Source organism: Physeter macrocephalus, chromosome 10 (assembly GCF_002837175.3).
Source record: "Physeter macrocephalus isolate SW-GA chromosome 10, ASM283717v5, whole genome shotgun sequence".
Classification (NCBI taxonomy): Eukaryota; Metazoa; Chordata; class Mammalia; order Artiodactyla; family Physeteridae; genus Physeter; species Physeter macrocephalus.
The window spans coordinates 46,413,088-46,430,030 of record NC_041223.1 but is presented as its reverse complement, the minus strand read 5'-3'; the positions used below and the strand labels follow the sequence as shown (position 1 = coordinate 46,430,030).

At 35.8% G+C, this 16,943-nt stretch overlaps 1 long non-coding RNA gene across 2 annotated transcripts in view; it reads left to right on the top strand.

The window, feature by feature from the left end:
• The window catches only part of LOC114487006 (uncharacterized), a 345,568-nt gene extending 329,479 nt beyond the window's left edge, over positions 1-16,089 (top strand). For both annotated transcript variants that reach the window (XR_003681570.2, XR_008618368.1), the window contains one exon: positions 16,024-16,089. This is a non-coding gene — a long non-coding RNA (uncharacterized lncRNA). The remainder of the gene's footprint in view (positions 1-16,023) is intronic.
• Positions 16,090-16,943: the final 854 nt, after the last annotated feature.

The window sequence follows — 16,943 nt, the reverse complement described above, 5'->3', positions numbered from 1 at the left end:
TAATAAAAGTAAAAATCTACCACGATACACTCTGATACTTGTGTGGTCATATGTTCACTAGAAGTTGATAAACACATAAAACATATATTTTCTAAAGTGATTTTTACCCAAGGCAATAATGTTACAAGATAGGAAAAAATATTTTCTTCATTACAATAAGCCAGTTAGGCCCCTGGAAGGATTACTGATGCTAGAAAACAAATCAAGACCCTGGGCACTTGCCTAATCTATGTCCTGCTCTGTTCATCTGCTTCATCATTTTCTCTCTGCAGTCCAACTTGTTTTGTCCCGCAAGCAGACAGCAGTAAACAAGCTTGATTTCATTGTTTACATGCTCCTTCAATCCAAATGGCCCATCCTGGGTGAGGTTCCAGTTTATATCCAGTGGGTTGCAAGATATATTGTCATATTCCCTGCTGCTACTGTTGTGGGATAGGTAGTGAAAGAGGTGACTTTGAAGTGGGCAAACCCTGCAATCAGTGGCCACTTACATTTCAGTGCACCCCTGAAAGCCCAGCCTCCATATGTCCATTACCTAAATGCATACATGTCTAAAACCTACGAGGTTGAGGTTTGACCCTTATGATCTTTCCATGGCATGTGCCTAAGTAAAGCACACCAGTAAATTTCATTTGAATTATCTGTGTGAATACTGCTGTTTAGAGCAACTAATACTTAATTAATGTTTCTTTCACCCTCTCTTTTTCTCTGACTTCAATATCATCTACTGCTCTATGAAATATTTGTTTGTTCTCTCTCTTGAACAATTTTATCCACTGCTACAAATATGCATATGGAGTCATTGCTTGGCTTTGGAGATATGTTCTGTTGGTTATCACATTGTTTCTTCATGTCTGACTTTATACAAATAATCTGAGGCTACTAGGAACCATTGTATCTCAGAACTTTGCCCAATATGCTCATTTCTTTTTACCATGTAAGATGCAATTATGAAAAACCCATGTCTCAGCATTTTCAGAGTATCCTAGTTTCATTTTAACTCTAAGGTCTCAGAGGAAAGAATAAGTTTACTGCACTGAACTTGAAAGGGGGAATACTAGGTAAAATGGTTGAGAAAAAATTAAACCTGTAGCCTTTTTCATATGTTGGATCCAGTAGTGGACTTCTCTTGTTACCAGAAGATAGTAGCCCAAGCTGAGTGAATCGAAAATTTGGTTTCCTGAGGACTGCTGTTTTTTCTTGATGGAATCCTGTATCTGGGTCAATCAAATTTAAATCTAATTTAAATGTTTTTATCATAAAGATATTATTCAGTGCTCTGACTCTGGTGTGCAGAGTGTGTCCAGCTCGGAGTGTATGCTTGTCTGATAACCCTTAGGGCTGACTCTGAAAAAGCCAAGAATGTGTGGAGCAGGCAGGGGAGGCTATTGGTGTTCCTGATCTCTAATCCACTAAGCTGCTGTGAGGTCTTAGATCAGTTTCTTTAACACCACAAGCATCCCACCAGGGTGCCAAGCATGGCTTCTACCACACACTACACTAATGGCAACGCACAGAGTTAGAGACTGGTGATGCATATTTATATGTCCAGGGACCAGAGATTATCAAATAATGGATCTGTCCCTTAATTAATAGTCACTATAACCCTTTCACATTTCCAAGTTTATTTTTAATGCTATCTGTAATTGTATTTTAAAATGATGGCAGTAAATTTGAGTAGAACTAGAGATAAAATATTAGCATGTGTGGACTCCTGTATGCTTTCTGCATTTACCTATCACAAGGATGGGATTCAGTGACTCCTTAGAAAGCAGCAAAAGATCTGCCTAGTACACAAATCACAACTTAAACATTCAGACCCAGAGGTGTGATGAGGCTTTTTATGTGTTAGGGTTTGCAGCACTACTAGTCTAGTTTGTTGACTCCTGTATATTCTTGTCGGTTTTCCCCTCATTTTTGATCTATAAGATCTATACTGATTGTTAGTATGTGAGCCTTGAAAAGACTTTGGTTTTATTGCAAATTTAGGATTGAAAATCAGATGTGATTTGAGAAATGTATTTGGAGATAGAATATATTGTTTTTCTCAGGAAACATAAGTTCAGTAAGCTTCTTTGAACCATATGTTGTTAATTTTAAGAAGAACTTAGTACTTTCTAATTCAGCTTCATTCTTCTTATGCTATTAAGAAGAGTCTCCTTTGTTTTCAATTTTATTGATTAGTAATTGACATAGTCTTGGGCCATAATTTTAGCAATAATTGAATGCACAATATGATATAAATATTGAGATTGTTAGTGAAATAGATCGATTTTTATCAACTCTAAGCATTTAGTTTTAAGTTCATAATGCTTTATTCAGGTTTTACAAGTTAGTACCAATTTAGAAATTATTTGCAAATCAATTTAATAAGGAAACCAAGTTCATATTTTAATGTACTTACTATAATTATAAAATAAAAGAAGTTGGCAAACCCATATGTCATAACACATATTAGACATAGTTGCATAAAATATTGCTTCAGAGACATAATTTACTCTGAAAAGATCAATGGTGAGAGCATGAAAGCTTGGCAAATATATGGCTTTAATTAATAATCAATAATAATGATAACAACAATAATAAATTTTCCTTCACAGTAGTCATTCCCAAAGGTATGTAGAAGCCTAAGTAAAAATATGAAAGAATAGATTCACTTTAGAGAAGACAATACTCTTTGCCCATATATGCTTTCAAAGAAATTAAAGCAAATAAGATCATTTTATGTACAGGAATAGCATCATGTTTATATATAAAAAATTTAAAACATCTCTACATACATCAATAATAATTTGTTCACACGTTAATCATATCAGGATAGTTAAAATGGCATAAATTAATGTTCAGGATAACTAGAAGTGAATTTACCTTTTGTGGTTGTATGCAAAAGAAAAAGAACAGATACACTGTGGCATATTATTTTTACATTTGAACAAACCAAGCTGATTTTTTAAAATGCTGAAAATTCTCTTTGCTCTTTCTGCCTAACTATTCATTATTTCAATAAATTTGCTGTAATTCACAGAATCATATGAACTCTTAGTGAGTTGGAAGCAATGGATCTTTTGATTTGAAAGAGTTTACGCTTTCATTAAATAATTCTTAATTCTGGAAAATTAAGATTCACAGACAACTCTAAAGACTTAAATTAAATTTTAAATTAATTTAAATTTGAAATTAAATTAAATATATTTGCTATCCTGTCACCTAAAAATACATCTGGTAAATTTTTTTTGTATATCCTTCCAGACTATATTCAAAGAACTTTTTCATTTTCAACCAAAAATGTAGGTACAGTACACATATTGTTTTATAATTTGTATTAGCATTATATTGGAAACATTTTATTAAAATATAATTCTATAAGATTTGAAACATGTATGGAAATTATATTTTGAATAGTATATTGTAATTCAATACAGTAGATTTTTCACTGTGTGACACTTTTTTACTGAATATATAAGATAGTGTTATTTTAGTCACTATTCTGAATTCCATATAAAAATCTAAATTAGGGCTTCCCTGGTGGTGCAGTGGTTGAGAGTCCATCTGATGATGCAGGGGACGCGGGTTCATGCCCCGGTCCGGGAGGATTCCACATGCCGCGGAGCGGCTGGGCCCGTGAGCCATGGCCGCTGAGCCTGCGCGTCCGGAGCCTGTGCTCCGCGACGGGAGAGACCACAACAGTGAGAGGCCCGCGTACCGCAAAAAAAAAAAAAAAAAAATCTAAATTAAAATAATTTTATTTGGTGTTTTTGGTAACTTTACACAGAATGTAAAATATCAGTAAAATGTTTTTTACTAGTTAGTAAAATAAACACTAATTAGGATATTTCTTTTAAAGGTAATAGGTAAGAGAATATTTCTTTGAATCTGCCTGTTGGTTTTATCAATATTAAGGTGTTTTCTTTTTCTTAGACTCTATCACTATCAGAAATATTAGGAGAAAAAAATAACCAAAAGTGTTTTTCCATGCGGTACTTGAGGATACAACTACTAAGAACTTTGAAATGTTGTATTGAGCCTTTAACCGTTTAAGATTTGAATATTTGAGGATAAAATGGAGAAATCCTAAATTTAAAAAAATAATGAAAATAATCTTAAGAAATGTGTTAATGAGTTCAAATGCAATGTTTCATTAATTATGTATTCACTCATTTAATAAACAAATATTGCTAATATCCCTATAATATGCCAAACACTGGAAATAAGCCTTTAAAAAAAGATGGCTATGTTTTCTGTCTAGACAGAATCTGAGAGAGGCATACACACAGGAGAACTGAAATTTGTAATATTGTGAAAGGAAAGAACAGGGTCATTTAAACTAGATACAAGTAAGATTAAAGGAATCAGCCCTGGAGGAAGAAGCTCTGATGGTGGATTAGAGATATATGCTAGGCAAAAATGTGGAAAGGAAAGCATGTGTTAGGGAGAGAACTTCAAGTGTGGAGGCCCAAACAACAAAGGATTTATTTATAGAACTCTAAGATGGTAGAAGGACCAAACGACTGAGTGTAAAATGATGGCTGCTTATTGTTGAAGTGGAGTTCCAAACAGGGGCCAGATCACATGAGGCCTTATAAACTGTGTAAAGGGTGTTGACTTTATCAGAGGGGCTCTGAAGGTCATTAGAGAGTCTGAAGGGAAGTGATATGGTCAGGTTTGCATGTTATAACAATGACATGGGATTCAAAATGGAGGGTAGATTCGAGTGAGACAAATTAAACAAAGAAAGATTAGGTTGATTCAACCACCCAGTATATAAAAATAGTAATTTGCAATGTTATAGTGGCATTAAATGTAGAAATAACTGGATCAATTTGCACGCTGGAGGAGGGTAGGTAAGAAGGATTCCAGATGGCACCCAGGTGTTTTCATCTGATCTCCTACATAGATGGTGATGTCTTTTATATAAAATTCTAAAAGGAGAAAGGACCAGAAAATTGCATAAAGTTTCAATAGTATATTCATGGCATCATATTGGACTGAAATAGCTATTTAATTGCAGCAAACTTTTGTCATATCAAAATATTGTTATTAACTTAATTATTTAATTGTTGGTAGAGTTAATTGTGTTTAATTTGTAACTCATTTTGATTTACAAATAATTTATTGCCTAGCAGAGAGGAAGCTGTGGAAGAGAGACTCCTCAGTAGGAGTTGTGGCTGCAGAGGAATGCAGATTGCACCTCCACTCAGCCAGGCAGGTGCCACAGGGGATTCTGAAGGTGGAGTAGGGCAGAATAAATATGCTGGCCTTTCTCTTTGCCTGCCTTCTGCTCTGCTTGGGCAGAAGTGTTAGGGAAGCCATAGGGCAAGAGGGCCCAGGTGATGTAGCTCATTAACACAGATCAGTTTCCTAGGGTTCAGAGATCACAGAAAATAGAAATGGGAAAAGGGTCATAAGATGAAAACAAGCACATGAGCAAAGACGTATCTGCTTAACATGCCGAAAGGAAAAATTTTCCTTCTACTCTTCAAGGTTCTTTGCTGGTCTAGTAATTAAATTGACATAAGACAGATTAACAGGAGAAAAATAAATTTAATTTCATATGTATGGGGGTCCCATAAAAATATGAAACCCAAAGATAGTCAGACAGTTGGGGCTTATATGCCATCCTGAGCTAAGGAATGAGATTGGGGCCTGGGGCTTCAGAGGGCAGGAGGGCAATCCACAGGATGATAAAAAGAGCAGATGTTTGGTAATCAGATGTTTGCAAATAGATCTTTCAGATAAAAAGTTATCTCTGGTAATAGCTCTCTTTCTGGACCAGGCCCATAGCTAAATTCTTTTAGGCGGTTAGAAAGGTAAAATATTTTCTTGACTCTGCTGGGTCATAACTGCCTTCAGCTCAAAATAATCCACTTGCCAAAGTGGCATATTTTAGGGTGACATTCTGCTCCCGTTCAATACCAACCACATATATATATATATATATATATTTTTTTTTTTTTTTTTTTTTCTCTCACTGCTGTGGCCTCTCCCGTTGCGGAGCACAGGCTCCGGACGCGCAGGCTCAGCGGCCATGGCTCACGGGCCCAGCCGCTCCATGGCATGTGGGATCCTCCCGGACCGGGGCACGAACCCGTATCCCCTGCATCGGCAGGCGGACTCTCAACCACTGCGCCACCAGGGAAAGCCTCATTTTTTTAATAGTGTACTGAAAATGGTTTCAGTTACTAAGAGTAGAAAGCAATACTATGACTTAAGCAATTTATAGTTAAGTTGAAAAGTAGCCACACAAATATTTAAAATACACTAAGGATTAAAGAATGCTTTAAAAAATACGTGCAGAGGTGTTAATGGGATGTGCAAAACATGTCAGAATGGGGATCAGTGCTCAAGGTGATTTGCCTTGGGCGTTACACAATCACAGGGAAAAAAACACTGTACACTCCTCAAGACAGAAATTATTTAACCAATAGTATAAAATATGGTGGAGTTTCTACACCAATTTTCCTAGAGAAGCAGCGATGTGGTTAATGCATTTTTATTGCTACTAGCCACTATTTTTTCTCCTTTTACTTAAAGTTGTCATTGTTAGGATAGAACCTATTTGCAATGCAATGTGCAAACAGAATATCACCTCTGCCTGTCTGAGCCTTGCCCTCTATTCAAAGTACTTAATTTTCTGACTCATCCATTTAGATGCTTTGTCAAGTGCAAATTCTTAAGTTCTACGTAGGAAGGAGGCTGAGGGGGAATGGTTTATTCCCTGCCAAGTTTTAAATAAATGATCACAAATAGATATTTTCCAATTAGTAATGTCCCATTTCTCACAAAATCTTTGAGTAATAACTACCTAGTCTTAACATATGTTCACAGTTGATAGATGCTGTAAGTTACAATCTAATGTGTATGATCCTCAGTGAGCTACTCATGCTGGCAAGACTGACTCATTAAATAAACATATAATCGGCATATAGAGACTGTTTAGACAAAAATTATCTCTGATCCCTTATTTTGAATTTCTGATACCTTCACTTCTAAGAATTTAGCATTTCAGGTGCAGAGCTGGAGTTATGAGGTTTAACATGCAGAGCATAACAGTATGTAATATGTGCTGATATGTAATACTTACTTCATTGCTACTTTGTGAAAACAAAATTTCCTAGCTGAGAGTTTGCAGTAAATATTCAATTCAGTCTCTATAGAACAACAACAAATATCTTACATATGAACAGTATCTTATGGTTAATAAAAGGCTGTACCAGGTACTTTATCATTTAGTCTTCACAGCTCTGAGAAACAGTTATCTTAATTCTGTTTTCAAGATGCGAGTAATGACGTTAAGTGACTTGTCCCAAATCACACAGGCTTCAATTTCCAAGGTTATTTTCTTGCAACTACCCCAGCTACCCTAATTCATGTCCTTACATCATGAGTGAACTAATAATAAAATTGATACTGATAAAATACGGAACTGAAATAAAAGTAATTTCAAAATATGTTTTGTCTGTGGTTAGAATTCACAGCTCTCTGTTATATTGGAAAGCATACTTGGAGTTAGAAAATAACCTGAGTTCAAATCACAGATCTGCCACTTAGTGGATGGTGGACATTGAGGAACTCTGTTAACCTTTGTCAGTCAGGTTTTCTCATCTCAGTGACAAAAATCATAATATCTATCTGCCAGAGTTATTTTGAGGATAAAATGAAATACTACATGAAAGTGCCTAAAGTGAAATCCGCTCAATATTTAGTACATCTCTTTGATGTCCTTTTTCACTGTAAATGTTCATAAAATTGTCTACCGGCAGGCTTTATAAATTATTGAATTAGCCTAATTAGGGACAAGGACAGTTAACAAAATTGATCCCAGAGATTGATGGTTTTTCTATACCTTGGAGCCATTTTCACCTTTTCTGTAATATGGAACAAGCAGTTCCAAGGACAGTAGGTTCCAAATTATCTTTTTGGTATTTGAAAACATCAGGAAATGTTACCACCTAAGCTGTAGGATTTTCTGAAGCTGTAGGAAAGAAACTAACATGGCCATGATCCCTAACATGGCTAAAATAACAGTCTCCACTCAAACTCCATGTAGGAAGAATGTAAAGTGGTGTTGTGATATTAATGCTTCAGTACCAATAACTGCATAAGTTGATTTTATTACAATGGACTGATATTTTAATCAGTCTTGTTATAGTAGAACAAGGTAGACAGAGATGCTGATTACTCTAAGTATCGAAAAGCATTGCATTGCATGCAAGGAGATCGTGAGGAGAAGAATCTGCATTACCTTTGCTTTTTGATTTTATTCATTTCTTATTTTCCTCCATATCTGCATTGGGATCGATATTCACTGAGCTTGTAATGAAATTAGAAGAATCATTAGCTATTAGGAGAATTAGCTTGGGTTGCAAGAAAAGAATAGAAAACTAATGAATGATCTGACTTGTCACCAAACATCTATAACTCCTCTGAATTCTTTATATAATACAAAATCTAAAATGTAAGTAAGAAATAATTAAGGCATATACACATTATTTTATCATTTCAGCAAATATTTTTGAAGCCCCTTAATATGTTATAGCAATGAGCATTGGTTATCACTTCTCTTCATCATAATATCTCTGCGTTTGATAACAAAATGTAGAAAAAGGGACTTCGAGCTTGACTTGACTTGATATATGTGTGTTATTTTTAGGCTGAGGTCTAGTCATCTATGTATGATTGAATCCAAAGTAATCAAACTGAGACATCACTTATTGGGCACCAGTGATTAGAAATGTATTATTCTAGCCACTGTGGAGGATACAATATGTGCTGAGAGAGAGAGACAGACAGACAGAAGGAAAGAGAGAAACCAAGTAACTTAAGGTAAAGAAGAGAAATGCCCCTAGGCTAAAAATGGTCAGTGAGAAAAAGAGCTTGTCTGTAAGAGGGCAAATGAGGAACTTGTTTTGGAGGCAGTAGGAGCTGCACAGAGTCAACTGATACATTCCTGAGAAGAATGATCACACACCCCAGTTTGCTGGGACAGATCCAGCCTAATTACTACTAACACCCTCTTTCATTTTCAAAACTATCCTTTCTTACACCAAAAATTTTTATTATAACTTGAGCTATAGAGAAGTTTTGAAATGTGTTTCTTTTCAGTGTTTAAAGGACTGCTGTCTTTTCTGAACAACAACAAAAAAGATTTTCTATTTCGGGGCCAATATTATTAAGATTTTTATAATAACTAAACATTTTAAAGTAAAGTCAATCATGGAAAGTATTGGCAATTTTATTGCCTTTTGCTGCATATATGAATTTTAAAATATTTTCTTCCTTTCTCACAATCAAGATAAACAGATAAATCAGTTTTCAATTTGTGGAGTTTAGAATGTTAAATAAGATCTCTATGTAAAGCAATAATCATATTTTTGTGACTAGAAATATAGCTAAAATGAACACTCCAGATATGTGATGCATTCCTGCTCAATCATGATTTGTAAAATTAGACAGGCACCCTTTGTAAAAATTAAACCTCCAAATAGGAATCAAAAAATTTGAGATGGTTCTGTGTGTCCTTGGGCCATAACTTTTATTCTCTAAATTTAAGTTTCCTCGTCTTTGAAATGACAGGGTTAACATAGATGATCCTTAAGGTCTCTCCTAGCTCTAATAGCCTACTAGTTGAAATTCAAATAGGTTAATGTAAATTTTACTCTTGGTAGTGAAACTTCCTGAGGTGATTGCTTAAAATTGAGAAAGTAAAGGATAAAAGTCTTCAAAAAAATTATAGGAATATGTCTGAAGAATGCAGTGATAGACTGGAACCAGTAGACAACTTTCTTTGTTGGGACATATTTATTTATTTATTTATTTATTTATTTATTTTTGTGGTATGTGGGCCTCCCTCTGCTGTGGCCTCTCCCGTTGCGGAGCACAGGCTCCGGACGCGCAGGCTCAGCGGCCATGGCTCACAGGCCCAGCCGCTCCGCGGCACGTGGGATCCTCCCAGACCGGGGCGCGAACCCGGTTCCCCTGCATCGGCAGGCGGACGCGCAACCACTGCGCCACCAGGGAAGCCCTGTTGGGACATATTTAATATGCAATAATATATACTTCTTGTTAACTTTACTCTTAAACATTAAATTGCATCAAATTACTTGAGCTGCTTGTTAATACCCAAATTCTGAAACACACTTCTAGAAATTTTGAATGGAGTCATAATGCTATACAAGCAGTGTTTTCTTTTTTCTCAAGTAATAGGTCCAAAATATTCTACTGCCTTAGACTGTGTCTTTCTAGAAAGAGATTCTGAGCTGAGGATTTGAATGCAAGTGATTTATTAAACATATGCTTCCAGGAGAAACCACTGGGAAGTGGGGGAGTGGGGAAGCAGGGCAGGGAAGGGCACCTCCAAGTAAAGATGGAACTTCAAGACAAGTCTCAGACCCAGCATAATCCACAGGGGAGTTCTGGAGTACACCAGAGAGTTTTCCCAGCAAAGGACCTGGACTTTTGTATTCTCACACCAGTCAGTCATTGGCTGTGAATCAGTAGGAATATGGGGGAGGAATGAGAATGATAATGTGTATAAACTTTTCTGCATGTCCAGTTCATCCAACTGGCAGGGCACTTTCAGTGCCCAAGAGTGATACTTTGAAGACATTTCCAGGTGAGGCATTTTAGCAGCAAAACAAGCAGAAGCTGAGAGGTGGGGCACAGTGCCAGTAAAGGGATGTGAGGTTTTCTAGGTGGCACATCAAGAATGTCCACTGCAGCTGTTTACCTCCCAAACTCTTTTCATGGTCAAACTAATGTGAAAAACCTTAGATGCTATACCTCCTTCTGAGATTGATGATGCATGATCGCAAATTATAGCTCTTAAGTAGTAATGCAATAAAGAAACTTTTTGTTTCCTTTTCCAATCCAGTATTTCCCAAATGAATTTGACTAATTTATCATATAACTACCATATGAAAGTTGGTAATTTTTAAAATAAGACCATAAGAATTCTGAGTTAAAGAGGGAAATTTTACTAAATCATAGCTTTTTGGTCCAAGTGACATCTAGTAGCAGCCTCTGAAGTAGACTAGCTACCCACTAAAATACTTATTAAGGCATGTATATACACAAACACACTTATATTAACGGTAAGGGATGACTGTCAACCTATTGTATTAAACTGTGAGGGATTTCCTCCAACTAAAGACCCTGAGGGAATGGGACTGAAAAATAAAATTGTTAGTTTATATGTTCTCTGCCTGCAATTTGTTAGCAGAGATATTCTGCCTTTTGGCGCCTACATTCAAGATCTATACCAGTAGTAAAAGTAATTGACTGTCTCTCTCCTGCCACTCATTGAAGCAAAGTGTAAACCTTAACCCTTCCCCATCTCATCCTTCAGTATAAGTTTGCTTTTCATGTTTAGTCAAAATCTGCAACACTGAGGGGAAAACCTCGACAGGAAGACAGAGTAGTTGATGGTGACTCATTACATCCTGGGGGTGTAATAATACTTAAATCTACTACTTATTTTCATCTATGTGGTATGCCCAGTGTTAGGAACTTTACATGTGTCTTTTCATATAATTTACACAACCAACACAATCATCCTGGGAAGTGAGTGATTAGAAAACAGATTTAACAAAGTTAGGAAACTTTCCCAAAGCCATAAAACTAGAAAGTGATAGGGTGGTGATTCAAAAGTAGGCCTTTCTATATTCTCACTAGACCATGCTAATTGTAGTTAAGGCAGTCAACATTAGCTTTGTCACTAATGCATAATAAAGATTTTGGTAATGCAAGTGGCCTGCCTATTTAGAGAAAAATAAAGCTAGAGGGAAGAGAGCAAGATAAGTCTGAAAGACCTGCCTTCAATAAGAGTATTTTAAACAAAGTAATTTCATTTTAAAATCTAGAGTCTCATTTTTTTTTTTTCAGTTAATCATCTGAAGGAGAAGGATAGTAAGAGATAACAAGGTCAATAGTATTCATATACATTGTTTGTTGGCAAACACAGGTTTTGGGTATATCTCTCACCTTTCAAGGAGAGTTGTACAAACAAACATGGCACTATGAATTCATGTTGTAGAACATCAGTAAAAGAATATATTCCTGGGCTTCCCTGGTGGCGCAGTGGTTGAGGGTCCGCCTGCCGATGCAGGGGATACGGGTTCGTGCCCCGGTCTGGGAGGATCCCACATGCCGTGGAGCGGCTGGGCCCGTGAGCCATGGCCACTGAGCCTGCGCGTCCGGAGCCTGTGCTCCGCAACGGGAGAGGCCACAGCAGTGAGAGGCCCGCGTACCGCAAAAAAAAAAAAAAAAAAGAATATATTCCTGAAGACTCATAAATCCCTGGAAATGATTTCCTATAAGAACTAGAAGGAAATTTTAAAACCCTGTTTGGTATCTTTAATAGGAAATAAGAAAGAATGGCTTCTATGATAAAGAAACAGAAATCAAGTGGAAGGAATAGGTAAAGATATAAAGCCCACAGCATTTTGTGAAAAGAGAGATTGTAACGTAGAAATGTTTGCACGGAAGCTGAAAATGCAAGAGCAGAATTGACACTGTCAAATGGTACCAGTGTTGTAGAAGAAAACAACTGAGTCACTCTTCCAAAGTCATTTTTCCAGAATATTCAGAGGAAAACAAGATTAAAGCAATGACAGAGAATATGACACATAAGGATTCTGAAAGCAAAGGTTTAATGTAAGAGTTGTTTGTTTCCCTGGAGATAATACCAAAATAATCACAGAAGCGGGAATATAAAACTGATTTAATCCTGACCCATTACAGAACTCAGGATACAGCTAAAAATAACAATGTTTCTACAAGAAAAACACACAAACACACATAAAGAGATCTACATCTAGAAAAACACTTGAAACATTTTCAATTTTAATGATAAAGAAATTCTTATATACATTCAAGTAGAAAATTCTGCTTTTCTCCAGAATACAAGTCATACTGAATTTAATCTTCTCTTTTACAACTTAATATCAAATTGGATAGAGAAAGTTTATAGAGTTTTAACAGAGAAAAGTTTGCAATTCAATACGTTTTATATCCAGCTGAGATATATTGAAAATGTGAATGCAATAATAAAAATTTTCACTTAATACTTAGATTCAGACAGAATGCCGTTTTCACTTCTTAAAAATGTTATTTAGAATCATATTCCCATTGACTATGGAAACGCAAAATAATAATTCAAGACTTTGGAAGTTTACAGAGAAAAGCTGAGGAGAGTTTTCACACGTAACAAACAGATCACCAACCCACATCATGATATTTGGGAAAATCACCATTTTACCAAGCCATGTCTATTTATACTGACCATTTGATTTAACCTGTAAGAAAACTGAGTAGTTGCCTCCTCCATTCATGGATGAAACTTTAAAGTAGAAATCCAATTAATTATTATCACTTATGACAGGCATAAACTGGACTATTGTTGAATCCCCCCCCCCAAATTCCTTAGGAATAAACTCTCCCACAGATAGTTTTCCACCATTCAGGAATCCAAATAAATGTGATTACGATTATGCTTAAGCATTGGGAATTATTAAGCACACACACAACTGTTTCTAAGGCATACGAAAAGAAGCACATTAATTGTTAACGCTTTTGTCTTTGAGTCGTGGGAATATGTGTAACATTTTCACTCTTTTTTTTTCAAATTTTCTATAATGATTAGGTTTAATCTAAATTACAAATAAATCTCACATTAAAACAAAAAGCAAACAACTACAAAAACTTACTTTCCAAAAATTCAAAATTGAAAAAAAAAAGCAGTTTTGGATATTTGGATTTATGTTTATTGTCATAAGTAATTTGGTAAAGTTGGTTTTCCTTTCCCCAGTTTTCATCCAGTGAAGTAGATGTGCTTCTGTGGGCAGGGAAGTTTCTAAAGATGTCCTTCCAAGATTCCCAACTCCTGCTCATTCAATCAAACACTAGTCTAGGTACTGCTGTGAAGGGACTTTGAAAATATAAGTAAGGTTACAACCAGTTGACTTTAAGATAGGGAGATTTTCCTGGATTATCTGGGTGGGCACAATGTACCCACATGAGTCCTTCAAGAATAGAGGACTATGGCAGAAGAAAAAGGCAGAGATTTATTTAAAGCAGGAAGAAGGAGGAGAAATAAGGTTAGGATTCTCTACATCTTTTCTGGCTTTTAAGATGGAGGAGGCCATAAGCCAAAGAATGCGGGCAGCCTCTCTACAACATGAGAACAACCACTGGCCTATGTCCAGTAAGGAAAAAAGGACTTCAGTACTACAGCTGCACAAACTGATTTCTGCAAAACATTCTGCTTGAACGTGGAAGCAGATTCACCCCTAGAGCATCCAGATAAATAAAACAGCCTGTTTGATACCTTGACTGTGCCACTGCAAGCTCTTACAGTCACAGTCAATCATACTGTATTCAAACTTTCGGACTACAGAACTGTGAATAATAAAATGGGTGCTTTTTTAAAAATATACTTTTTTTTCTTAGAGCAGTTTCAGGTTCAAAGCAAAATTGAGTGGAAGGTATCTCCTGCTCCACAAATGCATAGCCTCCCCCATTATCAACATCTTCCACTAGAGTGGTACATTTTTTATGATTGATGAACCTACACTGACACATCATAGTCACCCAAAGTCCAAAGTTTACATGAGGATTCACTCTTGGTGTGGTAACTTCTGTGGATTTGGATAAATTTATAATGACATCTCTCTACTATTATAGTACATTACACAATAGTTTCACTGCCCTAAAACTCCTCTATAATCTGCTTATTCATCCCTCAACTCCCTAACCCTGGTAATGGGTCTTTTTTTTTTTTTTTAAATTGTGATAATTTGTTGTAGCAGCTATAGAAAATTAATACAGGTCCCAATCTCTACTTGAAAGCTCTGTAGCATCTTATAGTCTTTTACTTGATTCAGTCCATTTTTAATTTATGGGTGCTTCTTCATGGGACTTACTAAAGAATTTAAGGTTAAGCTGATAAACTAACTTAAATTAAGGCAAAATATATTTAAATAAGGGTGTTTGTACCCTGACCTAAAATGGTGACTCTTGCAGGGAAATTCAGGTATATTATTCCCTTGACAAACATTTTACACAAGCAACTCTCTTATCATCTCTTATGTACTAACACATATGCACTACCATGCATTTGCTTGAAGAGCCAACACTGACTGTCATAGTTGTTCTACTTGGACCAGGATGACATGGTGTTTTTATATCTGAAATTTTCTAATTCTCTGGAAAGTGAAATTTTAACTGTTGTGAGATGATCAATATGTATTACAGATACACAAGTTTATTGAAAACCTTATTAACAGGGATTCCCATTGCCAAATATCTTTGTTTCCTAAAACTCACTTCTAGGTTGCTTTAAAAAAATCACTTCACCAGTATATTTGGAATGTGGTTTTACATATAGAGATTTATGTATTGTGAAAATAGAAGTATGGCTAGAAAAAGTTAAAGATACAATAAATGGGTCCCATAGGAAAATGCTTATAGTCTTGGATTTATGGACATTATATTTTCTGGTCTTTCAAACTAATTCACTGATTAGTGCTGCCACTTGCATTCCTTTAATCTGTTAAAATGCAGCTGCCCATAAAAACAGTGACTAGATTCAGACTAACATAATTATCCAATTCATTTAGCATCTGTTCAGAAGGTTAGCCAACAATATTAAAATTAGACAAAATTATCACTAATTTCACAAGGATTTTCACAAATTCTCAATTTGCATATGTACATTTTCAGTGTGTGATTAACTAGACCAAACCTGTTCCAGGCTTCTACTTTGAAGTCCATATTTTCAATTAATAATGTGATTCTAAATGCATCATTGAGTTGAGTTTTTAATATAAACTCCAATAATTCAGACAAACTTCTACTTAGTTCCCCAAATCACTTGAAAACTTTAAGCCAGCTAAATGGTTAGGGAATCTTTTCAGTGGTTGCCTCTACTGATACATAATGTTATCACTTTCCTGAGGAAGAGATGGAGCCTCATAGAGAACCCAAACACTATGATCCTTAACTGATTTTGTCCCCCTACCTCCTTAGGTCTGTCCCTAGTCCTGAGTCTGATTTGAAGATCTGAGTGGCAGAAGCTAATTTTAAAGGATCAACATTACTACACATCAAAACAGTAAGTAAACAAAACAAAACAAAACAAAACAAAACAGTAAGTACTGTAATACTACCTTGAGTCAGTCATGCAGCGATGAAGGTGAAGTATATGTAATTGAAATTTTAACTAGATTTGAAAAGGCAATGAGCAGATATTGGTCAAGAGGGGCAATACAGCATCTCTCCTGTGGAAGAAAGAACTGGAGATGAATATTTTCCAGCGCCAAGGAGGGACAGTAAGCAGATTTTCAGTTATAAGATAACTGAAATCTTGAGATGTGTGTTCATCAGACCTTATTGCTTCTGCCTCATTTCCTGCTTGACCATGAAGGAATAAGGATCCAGATAACCCCAAAACTATGTCATGGTTGTCAGAAGGCTACTCATTAAAAAAAATGGACAACGGCCTTTTAAAAAAGATTATGTTTTACAGCTAAAATTAAAGGAAAACATTGTACTGAGGATGAGAAACCTATCAGTATTAAAAATGTATGTGGCTCTCGCATATGGCAATACTAGGTGAAAACAAAACAAGCAGAGAGTCAAGATGAGGAAATTATGCCGTTAGGCATATTTTCTAGGTACTCTGACAATTATGTACGTAATGAAACTTTTCTGACTTCTGATTTACATTCTTTATAAGAGAGTCAACACCTTCAGAAACTGTCTGTTAAAACAGATAAAAATAACTCTGCAGTTTTATCATCACTTCCTGGATCTGATTTGTAAATCTCATGACAGCTGTTTCTTTTTTGTTGCTTCCTGACAATAGTGCTTGTCAGAGCCTTGAATACTTAAGTTCTAAATCAAGAAACTCAAAGATAAATTGTCCTTCTTGATATTGTGCTGAGTTA